This window comes from Malurus melanocephalus, unplaced genomic scaffold, assembly GCF_030028575.1.
Source record: "Malurus melanocephalus ecotype Western Australia unplaced genomic scaffold, MMel_1.1 scaffold_270, whole genome shotgun sequence".
Taxonomy (NCBI): domain Eukaryota; kingdom Metazoa; phylum Chordata; class Aves; order Passeriformes; family Maluridae; genus Malurus; species Malurus melanocephalus.
In genome coordinates this window covers 838,774-855,428 of record NW_026623502.1, presented here as the reverse complement: position 1 = coordinate 855,428, position 16,655 = coordinate 838,774, and positions in this window count along the sequence as shown.

Sequence of the window (16,655 nt, the reverse complement as noted above, 5' to 3'; positions counted from 1 at the left end):
GGTAGAGAAGAGCGAAGGGGGGAAAAAACTAACAAAAAGGTTCATGAGTTGAGATAAGGAACAGGGAGAAAAACACTTGATGGACAAAACAGGCACAACTTAAATAATCAAGAGAATTTATTACTAACAAACTCAGAGGAGGAGAATGAGAAATAAATTACAACCCTCAAAGACACCGATCTTCTCCCCACTCCCTCCCGCCTTCCCACATACAACAAAGCAGCAGGAATGAAACAGGGTGTGGGGTTGGTCAGTTCAGGGTGTGGGGTTGGTCAGTTCAGGGTGTGGGGTTGGTCAGTTCATCACCGGATCCTCTGTGGCTGCTGAGGAAGAAGATTCCTTCCCTTGTGTTGCCATGGGGTCCCTCCCACGGGAGACAGTTCTCGGTGAACTTCTCCGGCGTGGCTCCACTCTCACGAGCAGCAGTCCACACACATCTGCTGCAGCGTGAGTCCCCCCACGGGCAGACAATCGTCCCAAAACTGCTGCACCGTGGGCTCCCTTGTCCCCTGGGTGCAGGCCCAAGGCCAGGCTGTTCCATCTCGGGAGCAAGGCCTCTCTCTCCATGGCTCTCCTGATGGACACAGCCCCTTCTCGGTGTCCGCCCGCTCCGACGTGCGGACCTCCCTCCTCCACGGGCTGCGGGTGGCTCCTGCACCCTCTGTGGACCCCATGGGTTGCAGGGGGACAGCCTGCTCCACCATGGTCACCACGGCCTGCAAAGGAAACCCAGCTCCGGCGCCTGGAGCAGCTCCTCCCCCTCCTGCACTGACCTTGGTGTCTGCATCCTTCACATATTTCTCAGCCTCCTCCACTGGCCAAACTACTCTGAGTGCCCCTTGTTTTGATTTCTTCTTAAATATGTTTTCACAGAGGCGTAACCACTATCTTTAATTGGCCCAGGTTTGGTCAGTGGCATGTCCAYCATCCTCAGAGCCAACAGCAATTGGCTCTGCTGGACGTGGTGGAAGCCTCCAGAAGCTTCTCACAGGAGCCATCTTTTTGGCACCCCCACCTCCAAAAACTGGGCCAAGTAAAACCAACACACAAATATAGATTTTTTTTTTTTTTAACTCACTATTTTTTAAAGCAGAATGTTTCAAAAAGCTGTGCCAGGAGGCAGAATCGTTTTGGGAAATGGCTTTTACACTTTGCTGCCAAGCCTCCCCTCATCTCTTTGAGGAAGAGTTGCAGACATTATTGAAAACTGTGATAATGTTTTTGAAAGGATTTTTAACTTGATTCATCAATGCAGTCTGAATGCATGTGACAAGTGGCAGAAAGTGATGRAATTGTGGTCAGACCAAAGACTATATTGTGCAAGGGGCACCAGCAAGGGCTCAAAGCACAATATTCTGGGGGTAGATCCACATTAATTATAATGTGTATTGCATCTTGGCTGAGTCATGAAGAAAGAATGTAGGCACTGTAGCAACACTAAAACTCTATAATCCTTTATTTTTTTTGAGTGAGTAGCAATGCTCTTTTCTGTTCTAGGACATACAGTTCTAGCGCAGCAAATATTTTTTTCACTCCCTAAAAGGCATGAGTGATGTTCATTCTGAACACAGGCTGGAATGCAGCTTATGGCTTCATAATTTCTTGCCCATATTAATGACACCTCTTTTCAGGAGAAGAATCTGAAACTATCAATCTGGGTAAGAAATAAAGAGGAAGAGCCTAGGCTTCTCAGAAATGTTCAAGAAAATCTGTTGTGGGAATAAAATATTAACATCAAGACTGTAAGGTTTTCATTTGTTCAGAGGTACTGCATTACAAATAGTGGTTTGCTGCAGGATGAAAGAATTTTGACTCTGCATTTCCATAAAATATTTTCAGAATCCCATATGGATTCTGCCTATTACTTTTGTATTGCAAAAATTTCTCCCTTCTAAAGGATTTTTTTTTCCTTTTTCCTCCASAGCATATAAATACAGTGAAGTACAGTGTGTTAATATTTACACTAAAGCCTTAAGCATATGTATGTAYGTACTCCTGTCATTCATGTGTCATTGTCTAGTCTACATTAAAATGAATGTTGATATTTTAACTTGTTCAGCAATAACTAATTTCTTTTTTCTACAGATGACCAAGTAATTGATCATCCTTAGCTACCCCCGTAGTGCCATGATTACATCTCACACGATAAGAGGATCAGCCCTGCAAGAACGAATCCTTATTGCTGAAAAAAGTCACATTGTTGATATGATAATACATTTCCATATATTTTGAAAACAGTTACTCTAAATATTTTGTCTAACTGATAAAATCTCTTTTTTGGTGATTTTTTTAATGATTGTTAGAAAGCCTTGACTCTCAGAGAGTGTACTTTAACCAGATTGAGACAGGATAGCTGGGGTGGGCAGTTATTTATTTAATGTCAGGAAAGCACAGTGATCTCTGCTCAGCCTCTCAGGCTGCTGTGGGATGAGCCTCTCACAGAGCTGATTCACAGGACAGCTGCAACCTATATCACAGACTGACTTTTATTGAACTTCCATTTAGTGCCCTAATCAAAATACTTGTTCATTGACATTTGCACATGATAGCTTTATCCTATGCTGTCAGCTTTTACAGCAAATATGCTGCTTCTTGAGACAGCTGGACTTGGTAGCTTTATAAAGCAAACACACACCGTAAAGCCAGGGCAGGCATAGCAACAATTGCAATCCCAATAGCCATTTGCTTTCCCCAAATGTCACATTTTTTGAAAGATGAGGATTAATCTTAAGCAACTGAACAGAAATTCAGGACAACTTCTTTATAAAATGGTTGATTACAAGGCTAAGGATTTCTTGATATCTGTCAAACAGGAGAAATTTATCATAGCAAAGTCATTTAAGGCAAACCTAAAAACCCAGACTGAAMTACTGATGCTGTTCAAACATTTTAATTAACATTCCTTCTAGAGGTTACTAGGATCATCTACCTCAGTTTTAGACACTGTTTTGTTTTTAATCTTTATAGCCAGTCTAACAAACCCTTGTGTTGGTTGGATTTTGGGGAAACTGCACCACCTCTAAAAATGAGCAAGCCAAAACCTTGCCAGTTTATCCTGCTAGGCTTTGCTGGAAAACAAGCAAAGATAAAGTAGCTCTGAGAGCTGAGAATAAAGGCCAGGTCTGTTAAAAGACAATGATATTCTAGACAATTTGTCAACAAGTTTTTCCTCTGCCAAGGGTGCCCTGGAGGTTTCAGTGTGTTCCTGGATTTGTTTTGTATCCTCTGGGTCCTCAGGAAAATTTCCTCACTGCTATTGCTGGGTTAGGGATCTGTTCCTGCCACAGGCAAGCTCAGTCACCCTCTGCTTTGCATTCGTTCTTCCTCCTCTGACCAGCTTTTAGAAAAGAGGCTTTCTCCAATCTTCAGGCTTAAATCTTCTTTTCCTGCCTTGTCTCAGTCAAGCCAGCAAACAGGAAACTTTCTCCTCCAAGCTCAGAAACATCCTTTTTAAACATAGCCTGTCCTTTCAGCAGCATATGAAAACCTTGATCAAACCAACCAGTTATAGCCTGGAAAGAGTAATGTAGTATTTTAGCTTACTGAATTCTATCACAGTTGTTTGTGGGTACCTTTCTGAATTTTTCTTTTGGAAAATCACAGTGGAAAAGACGTTTCTGGATAAGTCCCACATACTAGTCCCACATTTGAGTCACTTTAAATGGAGTTCTGTATCTCTGCTTCATATGATTGTCACATTCCCGGTGTTAAGCTTCATTAAATTTATTTAATAGGGTTGACAGAATTACAAGTTTGTATTTTAGCTACACAAGAAAACGAAAATAGGTATTTTGTCACAAGAATGACAATGTATATATTTGATTATGTAAACATTGCATGATATGGTATCTTCAAAAGTGCCCCAATATGACTGATATTTCCACTCGAAAATGATTACTGCACAGTATTATGTAGAAAGCTTTCTTTTTCCCCCATTCTAAAAGTAAAATCAACTTTGTACTTACTCCTTACTCCTGTGCCTTTCTTACTGTGCTGACCCTGTAAAATTTTTCTGGTAATGGTTAGGAGATAAGATAAACATACATTCTTTCCCTTGAGATTTACCTTTAAAGGAATGGGAGAGAGAATACTACATTATCTCAGTATGAAAGCCTTGTGTTGGAAATATTTGGTCCTAGAATGTGGATTATGTGCACATTGATATTGAAATCAATTAGATTTATAAGACCTAGAATTGCTACAACTGTATTACCATGACCTCTGTGCCCACGAGCACACAGGAATGAAATAACAGTCAACCATTCTCGCTGTTTGAGAGAAATCCATGGAAGATTTCTGTGAATTGTTAAAGCATCTCTCAGCAGAATGCTGAGTCACATGAGTGTATTGGGATGAAGCTGGCAGTAGGTAAATTTAGACCACAGAATTATGAATGTTGTTTACTGTGGAAGAACTTTAATTTTCTTAAAATAACTATCAAAGCAATTGAACTCTTCTAACTGAGGAACACAAAACAACCTCTAGCACCGCTTTCACTATGAGAAGWCTGCTTTTGGTTTGCTGCACAGCTGAGAAGAGGGCTCAATTGAAATCACATGGTTATTACATATGCTAACCCTGAGGCTGCAGACGAGACCCCAGCCGATTTCAAGCAGCTTTTGCAACTGGTGTAAATAGATGCAGCTCATGTTATCAGCTGTGCATGGGGTTAAATTTACAGCCGATACCCTAGYGTGCATGTAGGAGACATCTAGAAGAGCCATATGCTCCAGAGCACTTGYATTTCTATGGATTTCCATTTACCTAAGTGGAACAGGTTGACAAGAAAATGACTTGCACTGGAGACAATGGCTGTATCTGCATGCCAGAAATATTTYCTAGACCAGAGATAAGCTAGCTGACTGTTTTGTCACATCCATCCTCCTGACTATCTCACCTTCCAAAACTGTCTGTTGAGAATTATTGCACTGGTCTATTCTAATTCCCAATTCATGATTAGGAATTACCTAAAAATGCAATAGCTGGTGAGGTAAAAAATACTTCTTCAGTCCTGTGCATTTAATAGAAGATGTTGTCTTAATGGAAGCTATGGGTTGGTTTTAATTTTTTATAATTTTCTAATTTTTTAATTGATTTCAACCTCTCATCCAGGTATTGATATCTAACTTGGGTTTGGCAGTGATCAAGATGGAAAATTTGTTTCAAAGGAGTCTGATGCTGGTCCCTGTCCAAGCCGGGTGTCAGTGGGATATACAGGAGTGGTGGTTTGCCATCTGTGGAACTGAAAGCAAGACACCTTCACCAAAGGGGCAGAGCACAGACAGTCCTTGCAAGTCTGGGTGATTTTGTACCAGTGTTTTATGGAGGATGTTGATGGTATCAAACTATTTAAGAACCACCTTCACATACATCTGGAATCTACCAGAAATCTGGATTCTTCAAGTCTAATTTCTGGTTACTGAAAGTATGAGATTCTGCATTCTGCATGATTCAGATCTAGGGCATATATAAGCAATCATAACAATTATTTCAGTCCTGTAGTTAATGTCCAGTACATATTAACTGAATTAACTACAATGGATTATTTAATCTTCTTGCATTCTTGTTTGCTGTAGAAGTTAATTCAAATATGGATAAAATTATTCRTAAGTTATAAGCCAACAAAAAAATACAGTTTTCTTTTGCATGACTGCTTAAGTATTTTTTTCTGAAATTTGTTGAATGTTTTTCTTCAGAAAAAAATCCAGATTGTGATTTGAGAATTGTGTGAAACAATGATGTAAATAAAATTAGCATATGCACAACCCACACAGTGCACTCTAGTAATTACATGAAGGATTTTTTTTTATTAGATCATGGTTTTTAGTCAAGCTTCCAAGAGCAGAACATTGTCGTTTCTACTCAGGATTACTATTATGGATGCTGGTGATATGCATTATTAGTAGCTAATAATTCATGCCTGTCATTTCATGACAAAAATTCAGAATGGAATCTGACCTCTATGACTTAGTGTCATTGCAGACACACTACCTTTACTTGGTAGGGCATAGTTGTGTGCATTTAGCAGCTTGCCRGTGGAAACCAGGCAATGAAAGAATCAAGTGTCAGACTTCTGAGAAGTACGAGAAAGACTTTCTTCCTGCAGGTCAGAGACTAGAATAAGGTGTCAATCAGAATAAAAGCTTCTTACAAGGTAAAAAAAAAATACAAAAAATCCATTTTAATGCTGAGTTTTGTAAGAAAACAAAATATTCACACAGTTTAAATGTTTTACAATGAGTATGAATAAACTCCACAAGACTATTTATCAGAAAGTCTTTCTTTTAGAAATCACAGGTTATTTAAAAGCTGCAGGAGCTGAAGAATTTGGTGTGACATCTGCCTGATCAATGCAGGGTGAAAAGAGAAAAAGGTAGTCTCATATTTTCAAAGAAAACTTTGTATATTTGACATGCTAACACTAACCAAAAAAAAAATTTAAAAAAAAAATAAAAAAGCACTATGTTATATTCTGGTAAGATCTGATATTGAAGTACAACGCAAGGTTGTGCTAATGTAACATAAACTGCAGTTAAGTTGAAAAGYTGATCTGTTACTGTGCAATGAAGCTGCTGGAAATTTATCTTGCTTATAATGTGTCACCAACCAAGTGAGGTAGGTATGCAAAACCATGAGTCAGGAGTAAGGAGGTAGAAGGTGTAAACAGCAATTTATCAATGGGCAAAAAATAAACTTGGTTGATGGTTTCCCAAAGCTCAGATTCACTGAGGCAGTCTGAGACAAGTTCATCACTGGCGAAAGTAAAAACAGATCAGAAGTCACTGAAGGTGTACTTCTTTCTTCAGAAAAATCCTGTGGGCAAGTAACTTGAGTGCCTGAGCCACGAATCCCTTATATCCACCATTTACAGCATCACCTCCTGCTTCTGTGCACTGGTGACTCTGTAATTGGCTACAGATGGCCTAGCTTGGGGTCCAGCAGCTTCCAGTTTTGAGGAAATAGCTGGCTAATTTAGTAAATCAAGCTGGCAAATGGAACGATTTCCTGTCTTTTTCCTTTACTAAATGTGAGGATACTCACCAGAAAAGCCAGCAAAAAGGGAGGGGGGAAATTGGGCAGAGCTTTTCTCATATTGAGAAGATACCAGCCCTTTCTTGCTGTCTCTTCATCCTTGATTTGGCAGAGTTACAACCTCACTGCAACTCTCCACTTCTGTACTGCTATTCATTTCTCTATTGAAACAGGTAAGTGAAAAATAAAAGTTCTTTTTCCTGTGAAGGAAGGTTTACAGACATCGAACTTTACAAAGTTCATGGTTTAAAACCCTCCACTGAAATCAGGTATGATTTGTAAGGCTAATTTGAATAAAAATTTTGAAAGGTTGTGAGAAAAGATTAAAAGGTTTGGTAAAAGCAAACAGAATTTAACCTAGGCATGTTGAATTCCAACTTAAATCYATATTTGCTGTGTGCAGAACTTTTYAATTAACATCTATATCACTTGCTCAGAGTAAGTGAACTGTACGGGTTTACTGTATGGGAAAGCTCCAGTAATCTAATTTGTTGGCTGGGCTAGAAAGCAAAGATACAGAACTTCTGTTTAATTAGCCTCTCTGATTAGTGAGTTATGTATAAAGTTAATGTTGCAGTAATAATTTAGTTATGGAAATATGATAAGCATTGACACATATTTGCTAAAACTGTAAACAAGTGCTACTGTACCCAGTGTGACAATTTATTATGTAGAGATTGGGAGGACTATTTGAAATGTGCTTGAAACTGGAATAAATTAATAGAGATAAGTTTTTAAAGCTTTCTCTTTACTACATTTTGTTGTTACCAAGGTGTCCCGGTAGCCAGATTTTGTGAAAGAAATTGAAAGTTGGAAGCCACATAAGAAAGACCTGGCAGAAAGAATAATTCATGTTCATCTAAAATCAGACAAATACGATAATAAATAACTTTAATCCATGCCTGATACAGAATACCACTAAGGAACTGTGAAACTGCTGGATTATTTGATAGCTTGATACATTGTGTATTACTAGTTTACTACTGGCATTCACTCTGTTAAAAGCAATCTGTTGTGTTGTTTTGGCTATAACTGATCTCAGTGCGTTTCTCTACTTTCCAGTTTCTGGCAGATAGGGTCATAGATTTGCAGAAAAACAGTGAAGAAATGKTGTTTTCAAATGTCTTAGTAGTACTGTATAAGGATAAGTGATCTAACCACAGGAGACCTCAGTCTTGTACCCCTAAAGTCATGCTGGGTTCTGTAACCCATAACTCCACTGAGGTTAAGTTGATTTAATTTTCTTGGTTTTTGCTACATCACACTGAGCCAGACATACAAATACAGAGAATACAAATATTCTACTTATTATTTTAAATATTCCAGAATTTTTCTTAATATTAGAATGTTGCTGGTTTGTTTGCAGCTTGATTCTTTAATCATTACTGACCACAGGACGTAAGACACTGTGTACTTTAAGATGAATGAAAAAGCCAATTTATTTATTGATTTGTTCAAGCTTCTCTAGAGGAAGGAAAGTATGCTATTTAAATGAAGAAAATATTTTTGTAAGGGTATTAGTAGAAAAGTAAAGATATTGGCATTTTCCCAAAATTTTAAAATTCAGGAAGTAAAATAAGTGTGYTTACGCACTCCAAATTTAATAATTACAATAAATAAACAAGATGGTGTTCAAAATTGTCATGCAACAGCCTGAGAATAGCGAGAGACCTTGTACCTTTCCAATTGGCACCAAGCTTCATTGGCTTTTTCCCTGGAGAGGAATTGTTTACAGACAGATATACTTGCTCTGAGAATCAGAGTAAACCTTTTAAACTGGTGTGACCTCAAAAGTATTTACCAAAAAAGAGAAATAAGGTTTGCTCTCTGCTAAAATTTACAGGAAAATATTGCTTTTTWAAAAAAATAATTGTATCACTTCTGATTTCTTATTTTCTTGCTAAACTATTTAGTGTCTGTATTATTAGTTACATTTTCATTAGGGACACTTGTCTAAAAATAAACTAGTGCATATCTTCAAAGCTAAATGTATCTTTTAGATCTATTGATATTCCATTAAAAAAAATTTCCTGTGATACCTACCTAAGTTAGAAATGCTGAAACACACTTAATGAAGTACTTGGTTTTGGTGCTGTTGAGTTTTTTTTGTTTTTTTGTAAATACCAACTATTTTACATGAATCTTTATGTTTTAATAAAATGTAAGCCAGGAACATTTATTACATTCAAACAGACATTTTGGTGTCAGAGAATTTTTCTTGGGCCTCATTATCATCTTGCACTGGTATGAAAGCACTCTGCAAACCTAAAACTACTGTATCTTTTCAGTGTCCAAATTTACTACCTGCTAGAAAAAAAACTAGTAAGGAAATKCTTTGTTTCTGGAGAAAGGAAACAGAGAAGACAAGGTGAATAGAAATTGCRTACCTTAGTTGGTAATAACCTCATTCCTATAATGGGCCTCAAATACTTTTATTTGCAGTAGCATGTGGCAAGAGAAAAGCAGCAGAAGTCCATTATCTGTAAGGAAGTGTGTGATTCCTCAAAGATGTGAAGATTTGCATATCATGAACATGATATGATGATATGAAAGGTCACGGTGTAAGATCAGCCTGTCTCTACTTGAATATTAGAGAAGATTATGGAGTATATTATTAGTGGGTTGACAGAAATACTGTCCCATTGTCAAAACCTTAAGTGCACAGTTAACTGTCTCAAATCACTGTYGAAAAAGGAAGTTCACATAAGAAAAGCCACCACAGCAGGAACTCAGGATGAGCACAGATCACAAAACAGAAGGTGCACATCCAAGCATTACAGAGGTGAAGTTTTGGAGTTTACACTCTTGGAGAAGACTGAGGGAAAGGAAACAACTGCTTTCACCCATGCCAGCCCAAGCTGTAGGAAYATCTGTGACTATCTTGTGGATACCCAGAATTTGGACCCTATAAAGGTGGTACCACCAGAAGAATGACTCTGTGATCCCCCCCCACCAAGAAGGGTGAAGAAGGACCAGGAGGATGCTGAYGAATCCATGTAGTGGAGGTGACTCTCTACTTAATGTCTCACACTTTCTCACTCTCTCTCCCTCCACACTCCTATTTCTTTCTTTCTGTCTACCTCACATTTACTGTTAAATAAAATCCATGCTATTGACTTYTGGTCAATAAATATGGTCAAAGCATATGGTCTCCTTTGCACCTTAATTTGCCAGAGGCATCTCTTAGTAACCAGATCACAACTTACACAGTGATCTCACACTTAGATCCATCAAGATTAGGTGGGAAAGAAGGACAAATACAGTAACCCAACCAAGCCCTTCTGGGTCGTGAATTTCAGTAACTGTTAATATCTTCTTAAGCTTTACGYTATCCCCATGTCAAAATGAGCTCAGTTTCTGAAACATCATTAAACATCTCATCTAAACAGACATTTCATGAACTGCTCATAAAATGCTTTACTTATTTAATTCAGATTACTACATTAAATCTTTATCTACAGTATCATAATGATTTTCACTCCTGATTAAGCTACATAAGCTCTGTAGTGTGATCTTAAAAGTTCAGTAGTTGTTTCATCAGATAAAAAACATAACAAGACCATATCTTTAAAATTGTTAAAATAATTGCTCTTTCTAAAATATGCATTAAAATCTACACTGTGAGTACCAGTAATTTTCAGAGTAATGCAATTCAATTTATATTGTAGGACCCAGTTATAAWTTATAGGGTGTTTTTATAGCTCTTGCAGAACATATTAATATCTGGCTGACCAGGTTAGAGAGTACACAATTCTCCTTCAATATTATATGCACTACAGGAAAATATACACAAGTATACCAGATTTTATTGCATTAATTTTTTTTTACTTAGAAAAAAAAAGCTATAGTAATTTTAAAATGAGAGGAATAYATGAAAAGGTGTTTCAATTAGTACTTCTTCATAAATTATTGCTTTTATCCTTTACCTTCTCTTTTTATGAAAATCTAGCTCTCTTCTTAATAGCCTGGTCATTATTTCAGATGCATCTAATCATCATTAATTGCATCGGAATGGATACTCTAGAATGAGTTATAGCCTCATAAAATCCTATACCCTATAGCATATTCTTCAAAATTATGCTGGAGACTATAACTTAATTCCTTACCATCATTGCCAATATTTCAAATAGAAGATGCTCAAAAGAAATGTCCATAAACTGGGCTCCTTAATGTAAAGTGGAAATTATTTTAAGGAATTATAAATTCTGCTCTGAAATGACATCTATATTCATTGTTTGATATCTAAAAGCTACAGCAGAACACTTGTTCACATTCTGCACTTAGTTGGAACTGGAAAATGTCAGTTCCAACACTAAGATGCATGCAAGTAAACCAATATTGTGAATTATTTTTCCTTACTTTCCGGAATTCATTATCAATAAAGACAGAGCTGGCAGGTGATTATAATTCTCCACTTTTCTTAGCATGGCAGCAGACAAGAGCTTGGCATGACTCAGCAGGGTTGCCCAAAACATAAATCCTACTCAATAATTGGTGATATGACTGCTTACCTACCTAAAGATAGTTACCTATTTATTTTCAAAAGCAGACTCTCTGCAACTTATTCAGCTCATAAATTGAAATTATTCAAAAGAAAAAAATTCCAGTAAAGTGTGTTTGGAAAGTACTTTTGCACCAAAATTCAAAAATAAAGGGTTCAACAAACATTGAAATGAGTGTTTGTGAGGTCAATAAAATACACAGATGTGGTGGGTGTTTCTAATGCAGCTGATACCATTAGGTYTGAATTTGCTCTTCTTTAATTCCTAGCTATAGTCCCCTGCTGTGCTACATGGTAACAGTCTCCTGCTGTCATACAATAATAATATAATATTTGGTGAGGAGGAAAAAAACTTCTGAGGCAACATTTTACAAGATCTCTTGTGTCAGAAGATTTTTGGTTGGTTTTGTTTTTGTCTCGAGCGTCAAAGTCTGTCAAGACTGTAAAAGTTCAGACATACCTCTGACAGCCCTATCCATCTCTGAATAGTCTTCATTATCCCGAGTCACCAAAACAAAATTTTTCTTTCTGCAAATCCTTGTAATGTAAAGTCACAAATCAGGAATGCACAGCTTCTGCAGAAATTGCTGGGAATCCTGGGCACTTGAACAAGGGTCACAGATTTGCYCTACCTTTGGACAGGGAAAATCTTAATGCTGAGCACTGTGAGGCCTCACTTAGGTCAAGGCAGGTTAAAAGTARATATCAGTTTCAATTTCTGCAATAGCAGAGTGAGACAGCCCAGTGACAAATCTTCAAAGTTAAAAGAGAAAGGAAGCTGTGCTTACCTACTTTTCCCCAAGATCAGATCCAAAAGATGTCTTGCCCTATATTCATGTGTCTTTCTGTGGAAATTTGGATTATTAATTTCATCAGAATTTCTGATGTCTGAATATGTCTGATCACAYGTTGTAGTCACATGGCAAGCTTCCCTTCTGCCAAAATATACTAGCACTGTAGAGAAACCATTTTCTGGAGTCCTGAGGGGTTTCCATTTAAATTTGGGTTTTTTTTCATATTGTCCCTTATTACAACTTACTTATCAAATGACTCTAACAGTTCTCCTGTCAAAATTTTCTGTCTTTGACAAATGCAGGTTTTATCAGGCACTAACCTCTGGTAGCAGACAAAACCTGCCTAATAATTGACTTTCCTGGAAACAGCTCCTCCATTCAAGCAAAACAGCTACTTCTCTCGCTTGTGCCTTGGTGAGTGTGAAGTTCAGTCTCATCTTTTATATTGTACTCCATTTTGACAAAAGTATTTAATATAATAATCTAAACACAATTCAGTTAAATAAATAAATTAATACACTTATCTCTTTATCCAGTCCAGTCAAGCCTTATTTAAAGTCATACATAATTTTTGAACAAATAACAAAATATGGAGGCAAACAGACACATGGCATCCATTTCTCGTATGTATTTCTGTACCCTTGCTGGTTTCCTGGATCCAGTGAGCAATTTGATCTCTTTAAGATACTTATGGTAACTGATATTTTGCCTGAAAGGTTTATCTCCAGTTCTGGGGGATATGCCAGATTTGTCACCCAAGCTAAATTGCATTCCCACTCTTAAACARCTCCAGCTTTCATAGTTAAAACTTCATATGGATAATAACTTTCCCTCCTATATCTTCTTTCTATGTCCTTAAGGAATAAGCCAAAATGCACGTTAGTGTTCAATTACAGCTTTATAAAATAAAAGCTGAGCCTGAGGTAAATTTGAATTAAACATTATGGAAGGTCAGGGTTTTTTTTTTTTTTTTTTTGTTTGTTTTTTTTTGTTTGTTTTTTTTTTTTTTTTGAATTTACTAAAAAAAATAATTGTTTGACATAAAAGTTTCTTTTTTTGAATAGGCATCTAAGGCAGCAAAAAAGACCCTTAGCTTCTAAATAATCATATCCAATAATGCTAGATTCAGAAATGTTTTTCTCTTATGGTCTCTTGAAGTTAATTACACTAYTGATGACTGCTTACTGATACCATAAATTTTGAAGCCAAATTAATCTAAAATTTTACAAACTGCTTCRTAACATAAACACGTATTATTATAAAATTTTAAATGAAAATCCAAACCACCAAAACCACCAAAACCCCTGCAATATGAAGGGGTTTCTAATGGATTTTCAATTTCTTGTCTGAAAGTCTTTATAAGGTCTACTCTCAAGATATAATAAAGTTATACTTAATGGAAAGAATTAAATCTCAGCACAACAAACACCACCATGGTTATTATCAATAAGAGTAGAAATTCATTAACTTTAACGAAGTTGTATCTATTCACAGCAGAACAAAAAGTAGAAATTYAAACTAGATCACCTTAAAGCTTGACTTTTTTACTGTTCAGCTTAACAATGAAGGACTGAGAAAGTGCTGAAAGTTGAAAAGGATTCATACGGCTTTCAGAAARTGGAGTTTCACAAAGTTCCTTTTGTGAACTACCTTGGACAACTTCTTTAATGATAACATGCCACAAAAGCTAGTGTGATTTTTATCACAAAGCTCTATATCACATGCAATGAAATATTTAAAATAAAATCTGCCTTTTCAAAGGGAAGCACTATTAAAAATAAATTTTTTGTAATGAACACCAGGAAAAAACACATTTGAGAAACTGATGTATAATTATAATGATAAGCAAGTTTCATAGATTACCATCACTTTTTGTTTGTGGAAATACAATGGACATTTTAGTTTCAAATGGAAAATTTTAGTGACAATGTTTAATTTCATATAAAAACATAAATTCATACTTTGAAATAAAGACAGATGGGAGGAAGACAAGTGTTAGAAGCTGTGAAACCAAGAACATCTGTGCTATGCTAATGAATAAGTTGGAAAAATAGTAAGAATTCTTGATTTATYGGCATTGTTTTTTCTGACAGGTTCTCTTTGGGGATCACTGGAAACAAAATTTCAGTTATAAATGTTCTATAGCATGTAACTTTTATGTAAATCTGTATCAATTACTAAAGCAGTAATACATTTATTTTCCTACCTGACCTTTTAGTGTTGAACTGGCAGTAAAATGCAGTGGTAAGCAACATGAAAGACTACCTCCATCAAAGACATCCCAAAACCTGATTTTCTTTCTTTTTTTTCTTTTTTTTCTTTTTCTTTTTTTTTTTTTTTGATAAATGGAAAGTTCATATTAGAAACTTATAGGTAAAGTCACAATAGAAGAAAAGTAAAATTATATTCTACAAAGAAGGGTTTGAAGTTAGATAGATGACAGCCTGACAAAAGCTTGTTGTGAGAGGGATAGCTCCATAAATTGTTTTATTTATTTTATCAATGTGATGCTCTAGCTGGTGACAGCTTTGATTTATTTGTAGTTGTGACCTCTCAGACTGAGAAATGTTGCTCTATGGGAATCTGAGAAATAGATTTAAAATATGAGAAAAATATTTTGAAATATTTGGTTTTCAATAGTACTTGAGTATTTGTTAAATATTGCAGCAAATATTACAAATTTTTTTCTTCTGAAAATTGAAGAAAACATTGTCATTGTTAAATACAGTCTCAGAATCTTTGTGAAAGAAAGTAAAGTAACACAGGTGCACATACTACTTTTTAATAGAGACATTAAAAAAACATTTTTAGTGTGTAAGTGGATCTCATCACAATAATACAGAAGCTCTAGACATTTACAACATCATTTTGCATTGTGTGATTTATTTAAAACTTTTCATTAATTTTGTAATAATGTTTCTTTTTTTTTTGTGGTTGGCATGGCTAGTTTAAGCAATGATGTAGCATTAAATTATATAATTCTGACATTACTTGTCTAAAATCCTCAACTGCTGTCATTTTGATGACAAGAATGTTCCTTCCTTTCCTAGTCATTAAGAATGTGACTTTAGCTTGGATTTTGGTGGGCTTTGGGAGTGGCTTTGGTCAGGTTTTTTTGTGTTATATTTAAGAAATTTTTCTGTTAAGCCTTTTAACAGACAATAGTAGCCAATCACATCTCAGATGGCAAGATTGAGGCAGTGACAACTTCAGTGGCCAGCAAAGGTTGTTTTTTTTCCTGCTAGAAGCAAACCTTCAAGATACATTATGCCCAAATTTGAATTTAATTTAAAATGCTGTGAAGGTCTTTAAACATCTGAAGTGTTGCTTTTAAAAAAATAAAGGAATATTTCATTTTGTTGGTTTGAGATCCTGCATTAACTGTTTTTTTTTGACATAACAACAAGGTCAGAATTGTAGGATGCACTAATTTCCCTATGTGTACAATGACCTGCCTTTTTGTATTTTTGTTTATTATTTCAGTACCRAAGGCACCTTTTTTATCCAAGCATACATTTTCATAATTTAATTTTCATAATATCTTTGCTGCTGGCTTGCTTCTTCCTCTTATGAATTGCAAATAAAAAAATAGTATGAAAACACTTTTGTKTGGCACCCTTCATGAAAGAGAAACGTTATATTTATATTCAAATAGAAATTATTTAAAATGTAGGTTGAAAGACCTACTGTCAAAAGAGACATGTTCTGCTTTTTCTTGTGTCCCAGTAGTGTCATTAACACTTTGAACTGAGCTCTTGCCAGTCCCAAAAAGTAACTGCTGTCACCTATATCACCAGAATTACTGAAGAGAATGTGATGTGATACGCTAAGTCCACAAGAATAAGGAACTTTGCAGAACTTTTCATACCAGCAGGACTTTGTAATATCTAATCACATTTTTAGTTGCTTTGTTTATAATCTTAATAAGTGATTACTTAATATCTAAATATACTTGGATTTGATACTGAATAAGCAGGCATTTTTAATGAATTAAAAAAAAATTCTGATTTTAGTACCATGAAATTAAAGTGATAGAACTGATGCTTCCACAACTCAGGGATATAATTCAGCTTTATGTATCCCCAAAAAAGTTGCTTCCTTTTTCCCCTTTGAAAATGAATAAACAAATACCATTAGAAAGTGAACTTGTTTGTTTTYGGTCTTCTTTGTTTTCCCTGCAATAAAATGTCATTTTTGTTTGGTAAGGTTTGGTTTGGTAAAATTTGATTCCCTACCTTGGTTTGAGACAGATAGGATTAGATGAGATTTTGTCACCTACCTTTGAGTTTCCCATCAAACCACTATGAAAGTTGTGTAAGGTTATAGAA